The following is a 14,409-nucleotide window of genomic DNA, read 5'->3' as shown; positions in this document are numbered from 1 at the left end:
AGATTCAAATACATGATACAGCGTTAACAAGGAAAGCTAAGGAACGAAGGAAAGTTTTAGCGGTTGCTGGATATATTCTGCTGGATATCTTAAAGGTATAATAAATACCAGCAACATAATATCTGCTGTGCAACTGAATAGTCTCCGTTAACAATGAACTTCACCAAGCAATATTCATCACCATCATCGATACGTGAATGGTGACGCCGTTTATCGTAAACTTTCTTGTATTTATAACCAGTTTTACACGGGTTCAAGGGATACAACTTTTAGATACAAACGTAAAAGAAAAATTCTTGTTTTTTCCGGCGAGGAAAGTTAAAATACTCGACTCTTCTACAATATAATATGCATGTAATATAAATATAAACCTTTCTCTGGTATTATTCTATTTATTAATGAAATCCGCATTAAAATCCGGTGCTTAGCTTAAAAGATCTAAGCGCATATATGAGGCAACTTTGTGTTTTACTATGTAGAGAAAATGCAGAGTTAAACTAATATAAAAATAATAATATAGCTTCGATGGGCCGACGAGCAATTGGGCCACTCGTAATTTCCACCGGAAGATATAAATAAATAGTTTGATTTCACAATCACTCAAATGTTCGATTGTTCGTGCCAATGTGAAAATAAGAAAAAAAAATCTACAACACTTGATACAGTTCTTTTAATCAGCCATTTTTACATTTATAGTTTAATACTTGTCGCCCGCAGCTTCGTTTGCTTTTAGGGGGTTTGTCACTAGATGTTAAAAAAAAACTTTATTTATAAAAATAGAATAGACCAAACTTTGCTACTTTATATAAAATATTTTTACTTAACATTTTTATAACGTTTTTAAAAATATATACAGCGCGGCTTCACTCGCATTTTAGGAGTTAGACGTCAGGTGTTCAACATAAAAATATCGCCTCTGTCCTACCTTAGAGTTCAAGCTTGCTTCAAACCAAATTTTATCAAATTCGGTGCAGTGGTTTGGTCACGAAAGAACAACAGACAAACAGACTTACTTTCGCATTTACAATATTAATATAAATAATGAAACTCTTAACAAATAAATCGAATTTGTATATAATTAATTCTACCTAAATGCCGACTCTACTCACCATTGTACTGACACGGAACAAAATACAAGTATAATGAGAACCCAAAACCATTTCGAGGAACTAGACAATATTAATGAGAGCTTTGATATCGATATGACAAATTATAGTTATTCCTATTTCTGGCAAAATCATTATATCTGTCCGCCTACTACGGAATCTGTATAACAAAGAGTAAACAATTGGATATGTTTTACTTGGTGGTAGGGCTTTGTTTTGTTTATGTGTTCAGGTTTTAAGGGTGAGTGAACCAATGTAACTACAGGCACTAGAGAAATCACACCTTAGTTAATTTGGTTAATGGCGCATTGACGAACGGTATATTTTTGTTACGGTGCCAATCTGGATGGATAGTGGTGACCACTTGCCATCAAGCTCAGTCCCGTCTGCATGCCAAGCTTATAAAAAAAATATTTATAATCCTGAGGATCTAATTCGTTGCATTATTTTCAGTTATATTATTAAGAACGAAACTAAAGTCGAAACTATAAAGTAACAGAAATTTACATGACATGACAAACTCACACGCATGGCAAACACACTCAAACAGAAACTCACGCATATGCATGCATATATTTTATATATAAAATACAGAAAAATCCTTACCGCATTAGCTCGGCATATCTTCGTATTTTGTTATCTTTTCATCTCTTGATATATTTAAACATAAAATTAAAACTTATACAATTAATAGATAGATTCATATCTATCAAATGTAAGTACTGATTGGGAAGTCATTGCTCCTAAAATACGGGGTCTCCTAGTTTTCAAGGACTCTTCGTTGTATGTAACTTATTTTAAACCAAAAAATATTATTGTTATATTACCTATAATAACAAAACGACAAACTGATCGGCACACAAGCGGTGATTATTACATTCGAGTATTCGTACTACTATCGATCTATACGCGTCACAGAATATATCTACCACCTATTTTAAATTCGGCAATTTAACCCAACTTAAGCATCCAACTACTACGACACTTGAAAAATAGCTGTCAGTTCAATTCCAGTGCCATCGTAGAATAGGCTATTGATATTATTGGAGATTCCAACAATAGCAACGCTTTAATCCAGGCTTTTAGAGATTAAACCTTCTTGACCCAGAGCACAAAAGATTCCATTTATCACATGGTTCGTTTAAGAATAGAAATATTTTAGAAACGACCCACATACTTCTTGTTGTTTGGAATATTCCAGAAAATGAAAACTAACTAATTATTCAAATTACTCGAATTTTAACTAAGCATTGTGTATGATATACGTTTTGAAAGTTAAGATCAATGTATTATTTATGTTACAGATATAAATAATACATTATTCAAGTCAATTTTTTATAGACAATGACGTCATAAGTATAAACTGGGACTACAGTTTTCAAATGTATTAACGTCCGTTTATAAAACAAATGGAAAATGGAACGCGCGGAGAAATGAGGTATAACGCTTTGTCTAATAAAATTTCTGATGGTAATGGTTGAACCAAAACGACAGCACCGAAGGCCTGATCTAATGGGGCTGTTGTCACTTAATTAATGATTTAAAATTATTCTGAAGAGATTTGCATGAATCGGTTGAAATTCTGTCACGTGTAACTATATCAGGCGTTAAGTAGCCTGGTTTAATAAGTTCCAGAGCTTCACCATAATAGAACAAGAGCCTTTTGCTTAAGTGGTATAGTGAAGGATTGTCACTGAGCCAGATACCAGGCATATAAATGTAGATAACCAAAAAATGTATATATTTTCTCATAAAGTCTTGGAAACTATATAAAATTGATCCAAGATATTATCACCACTGTCGTTAACTGTAAGGAAGAAATAAAGTGGTCTTCTATTTAACACCGTGGAGGTCAAATTGTAATGGGTCTGGGTAAAAACTCTATAAATCACAGATTAACCTTGACCCTCCACATTTTAGGGGCGAAGAAAATAGAAATAAAGCTGTGAAAAACTAGTTTTTTTTTTTATAAAAATGTATAGATCTAATATATACATATGTAATTAAACCACTAAATGGAAAAATACAATTTACGGATCGCGAGTTTGCCTTAACAAATTGAAATGTTGTACTTTTGTTATTTGATTAAGTATTTTAATAAGTTCGCTCGATTACATAAATACTAACCAAATATTGTCGAAACCTGTATTTTAACGTACTTTTGTCTTTATAATTCACTGATAGCTACTTTTTCACCAGTTATAAATTTAAAAATCACGGATTACTCCTGAACTACGAAGTAGTGTACTCGGCTAAAACTCTCATTAATAATGATGTCGTTCTGGCCGATTTGCACAAATGTACAAGCAATTAATTCACAAATGCGTACATAAACACAGGTGCACTCTCATAATCCGATGAGACGACAAATCCGACGCGAATGAAAAGAGTTCAGGCGCTGGCTTAACGTACTTTCCGAGGCTCGGGAGGACACAGACATTCGACTTCCAGACACCGGGCCGATAGTCTGAATTTTTCGCTAGTAAAACCCAACTTTGAACGGTGAAATCTACGGCCTTATATCTAAATATACAAGATGGCTATTCACAAGACGAATGAGACAGTACATTTCAAAATGACTGAAGAGCCTCCAGATATTTTTAGAAGCTATGATGAACCGAGATGGCCCAGTCGTTAGAACGCGTGCATCTTAACCGATGATTTCGGGTTCGAACCCAGGCAGGCACCACTGAATTTTCATGTGCTTAATTTGTGTTTATAATTCATCTCGTGCTCGGCGGTGAAGGAAAACATCGTGAGGAAACCTGCATGTGTCTAATTTCAACGAAATTCTGCCACATGTGTATTCCGCCAACCCGCATTGGAGCAGCGTGGTGGAATATGCTCCAAACCTTCTCCTCAAAGGGAGAGGAGGCCTTTATCCCAGCAGTGGGACATTTACGGGCTGCTAATTATGTCTTCTGCGGTTGTTTCCTAAATTCTATAGAGCCACCGTCATGAGTTCTTCAGCATTATCGTTCTGTAAATAGACTGACACTTTGATCTGCTGACCATACGGGTATAAGCAGATCTCAAGATGGCAGTAATGTCACAGGAAAATATTGTAAATTGAAAACACGTAACCTTAAAATGACTTGTAAATCGTAAACATGCTCCATCAAATTTGGGATAAAGTGTGAAAATAAGGATAGAAGTATTAAAAGGTTCGCTGTTTACGCAATGCGTCCTACGAATTGATTATACGATGGCTTATCGAGCTTTATAACTCGTCGCACTTAGATAAGTGAATTGTAGAAATGATATACTGATAACTGTAGTTACATACAGTTGGCGACTGAATCTCTCGCTAGTCCATATTAGGAAAATCTGTATCCCTAACCCATTATATGAAATTTAATCCCGTAACATGACGGCTCGAAAGCTTTTGAAGTGTATTACTTAATTTTATTGTTTTCTACCGTTGCTACTTATGGCTAGGTTATAATGTTAATCGCGAGTTGCCGGGCTCATAACCTAGTCGGACTATTAAGTATGTGCGCTTTCACGACTAAACCACTAGGCTAGGCTAGATTCGACTATTGAAAAAAGTTACAAATCTTATACTAATATTAAAAATTCCAAAATTATCAAATTAAATATATCACAGCAACGCTTTCATTCAAACAGTCCATCCTCAGTTAGTCTAGACTAAAGCTCTTTCCTAGTAATTTATATTTAAATACCATCTTTTAGATATCCTTTATTATTTAAACATAACTTAAGCGGTAATAAGTTCGATGGCAATAAATTTTCGTGACAAGCTGAATTCGCGGTTGAAGCCAGTTCGCGAGTTCAAATAGAAAAATATATTTTAACCGCCATTGTATTGTTTTAGGGCCCATTGTGCATATTTAACAAATAACTTTTTGAAAAAAGAACGAAGTATAAAATTTAGCATAAAAAATTATCTCAGTAATTTTTTTTTATTTTTAGTCACAAATCTCTCGACCCGAGTTTACCAATTATATATTAAATAAATTATCTAAGTTCAAAATTACTAAATATCAAGAAACACTTCTCGACGTTATAAACGTAAATATAGATATTATTGATTTAATTAATAAATCGGTGGTTGGTTGAAATTAGAGAAATTAGAGGGCTTAGAGAGGCCCAACCTTAATTATACAATGTACACTGTGATAAAGAATAAATATATTTTTTTAATCTTATATAAATTGATACTAATCTCTTATCGTATACTCTACCGCCAAGCTATTTACTTCATATACTGTTATATATTTAATTGACTATATATATTTAATTATCTACATTCAATATACTTAGTATTGTTGAGTTCCGTTTTGAAGGATGAGTGAGCCAGTGTAATTACAGGCTCAAGGACAAAACATCTTAGTTCCCAAAGTTGTTGGTTGGTTTGATGAGAAGGCTGGTTAACATTTTCAGTGCCAATGTCCATGGGCGGAGGTGATCCCTTATCGAGTGGCCCGTTTACCAGCCCAACGACACATTTAGGGTTAAAAAAAAGGTTCTGGATGTTTCTTTGAGCGCGGTGTCAAATTTCAAGTCTGTTTTAAATAAGATTCGTATTTGTCACAGGTACCAGTTCACCATGTAGATGTTTGTAGCTCTTCCAACGCCCTGTTCTGAGGCGACGCCCGTAAAAATCGGGGACGGATTTTTTACGAAGGGTAGAAATACATAAACACAACTGTATATTAACAGATTGGAGTTTTAGGGCGTGTTACCTCGTAACCGGCTATTCGCTTTTATCGTTGACACGGAGTCTGCGCTTGCTATTAAATAATACACGAATTTCCAGCCAAATTAATTATTAACTGAATATTTTAAAGGCATTTCATACATTTGTCATTTGAATATAATTATACACGTGTTGTTTTTTTATTCATTTCCAGTTGAGACGTTATTTAATTGAGTTTTATTAGAATAATGAATTGCTCTGTGCTCTTAATAAACTAACCAACGACATAATTGTACATTAATGAATAAGAAACGAGATGGTCCTGTGCTTAGAATGCGTGAATCTTAAATGAAGATTGCAGGTTCAAAGCCGGGGAAGCAATTGAGTAATTTGTATTTATTGTTTTGCGAGGTAAATAATCGGGAGGTAACCTGTATTGTTGTATCAACCAACCCTCATAGGTCAGCGTGGTAAGAATGAGCTTCGAACCTTATTCTCAAAAGGAGAGGTTAGCCCAGTATACAGCAATAAATACAGGCTTTTACTTTTTGCACGAGAATAAATAACCAATATAACATATTATTTAACGTATTGTATCCTACAAACATACTTCCAATCACGTAATAAAACAATCAGACTTGAAAAATCGTTGTGGTTTCACGCCTGATAGACCAAAACAAAATAAAGAATAACACAGAACAAAACCAATATAAGTTGCCGGCTATAAAGCAACATAATTTAAAGTACACTCGTTAAAGTGAGGAGCGGTGGACCAACTTATTTATTAAAGGCAAATCATATCCTCAGATCTTAAAAGAAAATTTTCATTATAAAGAACTTTTTTATGTGCGCCATCGCTTAAGCGTTTTGGGTTTTTCCTGAGTTTTCGTCCATAAATCGTCCGTTAAGGGCTGCGGTTATTTATTTTTTGCTTCGAACTTTGTACTATAGAATTATGGTAAAAATTACCAAGTGCTGTAAAACGCTATTAAACTTTACCGAGTCTCGACAACATTGAGGGAAAGTTGTGATGCGAGACTCGTCTAGACATCAATATTATAAGGAATTACTCGTATGTATTTTATATTAAGTAATGCTGTTAACATACAAGCTACAGGTCCAGGCTTCGCAGGTGGAGAATAAGGATCTACATATTTTACGGGGAGCACCCGTTAAAGCTTCCCATCTGTAAGATTTTTTTTCAACTTCTTCAACAATATTCGTCATATCTATACAAAGCCTTAAAAATACTCTTTTGAACACCAATAAACACTTACATAACTCAGGTAGAGTATTTGAATTCAAACAGACAGACAAAGAGACCGGGCGGAAGGACTTTGTTTCATACTACGTAGTAACAATGTAATATTACATATAAATAAATATAAAATGATATCTCAGATCAGATATTTTTCGATTGTACTTTTTGACTCGGCGATGAATTCTGTAAAAACTCGCTTCACTCGAATATCCCACTCTTGCTAAAAATCGAGTTAGGGTTCCTACTTGAATGAAGGATATTTTGATTTTTATCCTTTCATTAATGACATTTCACGTTTCGAGATGAGTTCCGAGTTTATTCTTAGTGATGGCAGTGGAAATGTGTTGTCTCCTTCATTCGAATGTAAAATTACTAAGGACAATAAGAGCAAACCATACGTAATCAGTTATTCATTTATTTATGTTTTATTGCAAAACAAAATTTAATTGGACAAGAGGTGAGGCTAACGCTACTACATTTTGTACTAGACGACCTTATTTATTCGCTATACAATGTTTATTATTATGTTTTAATGACGTCATTAGTGACAGTTACGAATTAGAAAGCCCATAAGTATATTACTTCAACGATGAATGATTTTGACTTTTAAAAAAGGAGTATATTTTTTTTTAATACAATATAGAAAGGGCAAATGGACCACTTAGTGGTGAATGGTCACAACCATTGGCGCTGTAACAAATAATCAATGAGCCAGTAACATTGAGACCTAAGTACTAAGATGTCATTTCCCTTGTGACTGATAGTTACACTGGCTCATCTAACCTTTGAACCGAAACTCAACAATACAAGATATCGCTGCTTAGCGCCAGAAACCACCAAATAACTGTCAATAGTACGTCAATTACACTTAATAAGTACAAATATAGATTATAGGAAATAATTCAATTTTATAAAATATAAATGTAACTACTATCGCGTATCAACCCAAATGTAATGATTAAAAAAAGTATTTCGTTATAGGAAAAATTATTTTCTTAAAGTAAAGTAAAGTATCATTTTGTTAATGCCACACGGTTGGGGAAAATTCTACCTCAGCTTAATCAAAACTGAGGACCAATATTTATTGATCATATCGCAACTGGATCGTTAGGTTCGGATCTCGATTCGATTGCGATGAACCATACCATTGACGACCTTCGTGATCGAGTAGTGTGATGGTTTTCACCGGTTTTCATGGGTACGCCACGCCGAGGTCCCAGGTTCGATTCCCGGCCGAGTCGATGTAGAAATAGTTCATTAGTTTTCTAAATTTAGACAATAGTCTTGGTTCTGGGTGTTTGTGGTACCGTCGTTACCTCTGCTTTCCATAACACAAGCGCTTTAGCTTCTTACTTATCAGAGTAATGTATGTGATGTTGTCCAATATTTATTTATTTATTTAATTCCACTACGCCACTCCAATAGTGGATAGATGTGCCTGAATATCTTCCGACATATAATGACATATAATTTACAGTTCCATAATAATTTCATTCCATTAAAATAAAATAGTAATCTTGGTAGTAACTAAAGTTAAAACTTATAAAATATCCCGAGCGGTAAAGGTCTCGATCTTTAATCCGAGAGAATAAACATTTGCAGTTCGCTCAATTAGACGAGAACGTCTATTTGACTTCACTGATTGGTAAATACTTACTCTCTGTTTATGTTGTACGTTGAGTTTAAATGTTCTTAAAATAAGATCTTCTTTTGGCGGTTAGGGTCTTACTGCATATTTCGATTTTCTTCTTTTTCTGTGTATTCTACTCAGTGGCGGAGCTAGGAGGGCAAGGGCCCCGGTGCATAGAAAAATAATCGGGCCCTCTCCCCCCCCTTATATCTTAACTTATATCGCCCTTCAAAACTATAGGAAATCTCGAGGTCGAAGTTTTGTAGCTTCAGGGGCTGGCTGACCCGCTCTTATCAAAACTTAGGTTAGAGGGCTCCTGAGCAGCCTTGGCCGAATTTATGTTTTCTCACAATGTTTTCCTTCGTCGTGAACCGCCACCGAAATATAAAAACATATTAAGAACACGAAACTTCAGTAGTTCTTGCCTGGGCTTGAACCCGCAACCGTCGGTTAAGGTGCACGCGTTCTAACCTCTGGTCCATCTCTGCTTATATACACGTATATACTCTAAAAAAGTCATTTGAACAAATTCAGATTCAACCTCTCATACAAGTATGCTTTAAATTTTCATACATTGACTACAAACGATCTTTGGGTCATGCTTTGGGTCACGATCCCCGGCCCTTTTAACGGCACGGGTTATCTCGTGACGGTATCTGTCAACAGTTAAATGTATGATGTTGACCACACGACACCAAAACCAATACCAGCCCGGACACTTCTTTAGTACTAAAATTTCGCTGCAAATTGAAATGAACTGCGTTTCTTCCAGACTAGTAGATTCCAATTGCTTTAATAGTAGATAATTCCCATCAAAGACAGTGTTAAAACACAGCTGTTACTGGTATGCCACGGCAAGTTTCGGCACGCCGTGACGGCAAACGGCATCACGCTCTCTAACGTCATCTGCGTCAAACTTTTCTACACCCTTGTTATAAAACAACTTGTCATTAGAGCCGAGATTAAAACGCATGCATCTTAACCAATGATTTCGGGTTCAAACCCAGGCAAGCACCACTGAGTTTTCATGTGTTTATAATTCATCTCGTGCTCGGCGGTGAAGGAAAACATTGTGAGGAAACCTGCATGTGTTTAAATTAAACGAAATTCTGCCACATGTGTATTCCACCAACCCGCATTGGAGCAGCGTGGAGCAAAATGCTCTAAACCTACTCCTCATAGGGAGACGAGGCCTTATCCCAGCAGTGGGAAACTTACAGGCTGCTAATGCTAATGCTAATACTAATGCATTAGATATTAGACACAAAATATTTTAGTTATAAAAGTAGTCCAAACTTTGCCGGTTTGTATGCCTTATTTACTTAGCTTAAATAAAGAGCAGACAAACAGACTGACAGAATTTCGCATGTATAATACCAGTATTAATATTTTAATCATAGTAAAAAGAAATATATTATAAAATCCGATGTTTCACATCCGCAGGGCGAATCGTGACTGTCACGTGTTTTTGGTAGAATTAAAATTCGAAACGTTTCACGGACATTGTTGTAAAATGATGATACAAAGGTTTAATTTGAATAATAAATAAGAAACATGCCTATAGAGACGCGAGATCTTAGTTTTTCTCTAACGACTGGAACTCCAGCTCTTAACAACATAATTACTTGAAAAGGAACACAAAGGAACAATAGGTTGCACAAAGAGCCATTCTCGGAGACTAGTGATACCATCTCACGTATAAAAAGTAAGTCAAATCTTATGTACTTGCTTGAATATTTCTGTCTCGCGTTGAAGGTAAGGGCTTGGGGATATTTTTATTTGATTAATTAATTTCTTGATAGTTTTTTTAATTTCGTTTCATTATTTTAGATCAAAATTCATCATCATTGAAAGTGTACAAAAACAGTATTTATATTTAATAACATCATAAATACTTCTGTGACTGTGGTTACGTGTATACTGGAGACCTAAAAACCTGCCGCATAAGGTTTCTTCGAAAGCACCTGGAACGATTTTTTTGTATCATACTAGCGACCCGCCCCGGCTTCGCACGGGTGCACTAAATATACTACAGAATCTCTCACAACATTCACAGATTTTCATTCGTTAAATGTGTTTTAAATCTATAATATCTTCGAAAATATTCATTTAAATTACATGCTGTAAAGAGCCATATATTAAATGCCCAATGTATGCAAGATACACAAAAACATTTTATGCATGTATTATACATAAAAATCTTCCTCTTGAATCAATCTATCTATTAAAAAAAACCGCATCAAAATCCGTTGTGTGATTTTAAAGATCTTAGCATACATAGGGACAGACAGCGGTAAGCGACTTTTTTTATGATATGTAATAGTAATCGATCAGATACTATTAACTAAAATAGTAATGTTGTTTACACCTTTAAAGACGTATCGCTTTGTATGTTAACCAAGTCAGATATTAATTTTAAGTGTTTAGTGATAAGTTGATGGTGCAACTTATCCAATAAATAAAAAAAATAGTTCATAGTTTTGAATGTAGTTTTTGCGTAAAACCGAAAAAACTGTATAAGAATCTTGCTTAATTATAATATAATATCCAATATTAGCATTTGGGACCTTTACCCCGCTGAGGGTAGGTTTTAGTCGAGTAAATAGTAACACGTACGCAACATTTTATTTTATTTATAAAGCTTAGGGTACTAAAAAGTATTACAACATTAATTATCAAGTTCACTTTAAAATTTGTCACAAGAGATATTGGATGCTTTTGCTTGAGCTCCTTTTTAAGGCATAGGTTGGCGGACTTATAAAATATTCATTGACCATTCACCCATGGACGGTCAATACCCGTAAGAAATTATCATAAATATTCATTATATTGAAATAAAACTAGTTTTTATATCTTAAATAAACCACAAAACTTGGGAAAGTGACACTGGTTCACCCATCCTTCAAACCGGAACACAATAATACCGAGTATTGCTGCTTGGCGGTAGAATATCTAATGAGTTGGTGATACCATCGAGTGTGTACCTACGTAACGATTACAAGTATCCTTACCCACATATAACCCTGTCGTATTAATAGAATTTACACAAGTTTTAGTTGAATTCATGAATAGTGGATTAAAATTCAGCCTGTAATGTAAGCACTTACTATAATTGCAGAAATGTCGCAGACAGAATGTCCGTAACTTTAATTTTGTACGCTATTAAATACTACGTAATTGCATTTTGTCCGAAATGCAATAAAATACTTTGTAGCCATATTAATGATGAAATATCGAGGATACAATTGAATAAATTTGCTACAGATCACACAACTTTGACAATGTTTATATGAAACTAGCACTGAAGAACCAATGCTGATATCGGATGACTTTTTAAATAATCATTCAAAATTATTATCTCGTGCTCTTGCAAGCGAGGGATGATTATCTTATGGATCCCATTACAAGATATCGAGCATATAATATATAAGAGGCCACCTCAAAGATTTCTAATTATGAATTGGCGGACTATGAACTATCTTTTGGCGGTTTTTGTCGGTGATGATTATCTATTCCAAACCGATAGTAGTGTTTAATTTGACAGTCAATAATGACACCTAATGCTTCTATATTTAATAAAGTAATTCGATTAAATTTAACAAAAACATAGTAATTCATTATTCCTAAAATATATGTGATATCGCGGACTTCAAATAAAACATTCCAAAAATACAAATTAAAAGATGTTAAACAGAACGATCATCAACCCTGACAAAGATAATTCTTAAAGAATCAAAGACAGATGTTATAAAAACGAAAAGCAAACATCTCAGGCGGCCATTAATCTGTGTCAACAAGACGTCGAATCACTAATTAAGAAGTTTATCATAAAGCAAAAAATTAAGCAACGCGAGCGTTCGACCCGAATATACTTGGAGTGTCAGTGGTAGCGATTAATAACAAATAAAATAAAACCAATATGTAATGCAACGCTATATGCCAAGCTAAGCCAGAGCTATATCACGACATCAGTGCTGGAACTATCCATCAAACCCGCTTTTGACCATTAGTGACGTCACATCCGACTATCGTGTCAGCCATTCTTTTTGGAACGTTTTTCGCTAGTTTATGCGAGACAGACTGCTACTTATGGCAACCGGAATAACGGAAAAAATAGTAAGATAGATAAATAGAGCACTAGTGTGAACAACCAAATAATCTTAATCCAATAGTTCATTAGTCGAATTTCAGAAAATAATCTCTACAATATTTTTACTGGTACGGTTTGGGCAGCCCAGGACCTCGAATTCGGTAGCCTTAAAAGCTAGCTACTGGACGAAGGAGAGTAAAACAATACTAATTATGTTATAATATTTGGGATAAGGCCTCAATATCGATAACCCATGCGAATTGTAAAACTACGGCCGTGAGAGATATTTGTACACAATTTATCGGGAAGTAGTTTTTCAAAAAAATATGATAGAAGTAAATATTAACATTTGATATGTGTAGGTATAGTTATCCTTAAAAGAAAATTTTGGTAAGATACATGGATACTCCCTTTTTCATACGTAAGAGCACTAAAGCTTAGAAAAATAAATATTTCTATGAAAGACGGTCGAGAAAGAAAGGGACGATTATATAATTCCTTATGAAATACGGGAACGTAGGTGATATTTAAAAATTAACATATACATATACACAGAAAATATTCTCCATCTTAAATAAATATTGGACAACATCACATACATTACTCTGATCCCAATGTAAGTAGTTAAAGCACTTGTGTTATGGAAATCAGAAGTAACGACGGTACTACAAACACCCAGACCCAAGACCATATAGAAAACTAATGAACTCTTTCTATATCGACTCGGCTGAGAATCGAACCCGGGACCTTGGAATGGCGTACCTATGAAAACCGGTGTACACACTACTCGACCACGGCGGTCGTCAATAATTTATAGTATATATGTTAAAAATTGCAAAATCATTATACTTATCACAATCCATAAAATATAGCTGATAAGAATAATTAAAGAAGAAATGAAACTACAACTACGCAGGACACATTATAGAGCGCGTGTGCGCAATCACAGGTGTACTTACCGATATATAAAACATCGCTACTCGCTTACACTGAGACCACCCACTGTCCTGATATTATTTTAATTTACGTTCCTTCCCGTCTGTGATGAATACGGCAAAACAAAATTTTGAGATTGCCTACTTAACTCTGCATTGCAGATTTCGTTATAAGAATAACAAAAGAAATTCAGCTTAAGCGATTTGCCAGCTTTTTCTACTTGAGAAAAATTTTGTTCTCTTACTATTCCATTTCGTTTTTCACTTGTAGCGAAGTAAATGTTTTGAAATAAATGAAAACATTTTCGGTTATTTACGAACATGTATTTTAATTTTTTTTTTTAAGGCGTGATTCATTTTGATTAATTGTTATCTACTGAAGAAATCATAAAATTTTATCCATTATGTACAATATGGAGTAAAATAATTAAAAAAAAAAAAACATCACGAAACAAACGAAATAGATAATGTCTCCGCTCCACATATTAAAGGGAGTAGAGTGCGGCGGCTGAGAGGAGGCATGACAGCGTAAGAGAACGCCAGGCCGTTTGCAGTCACGGCTTACGAATCGGCTATACCTCCAAGGGGCTCCGAAAATGTGTTTTGCATCAATAAAGCTAAAAATTGTTTGTTATAAATTTGATGGTGTACTTTACATATATTTATATTACGTTGTTATAGTGATAATAAATAATTAAAACTATATAGTAAAATTATAAATGCGTAT

The sequence above is a fragment of the Vanessa atalanta genome, chromosome 12, assembly GCF_905147765.1.
Source record: "Vanessa atalanta chromosome 12, ilVanAtal1.2, whole genome shotgun sequence".
NCBI lineage: Eukaryota > Metazoa > Arthropoda > Insecta > Lepidoptera > Nymphalidae > Vanessa > Vanessa atalanta.
This window is presented reverse-complemented; position numbering follows the sequence as displayed.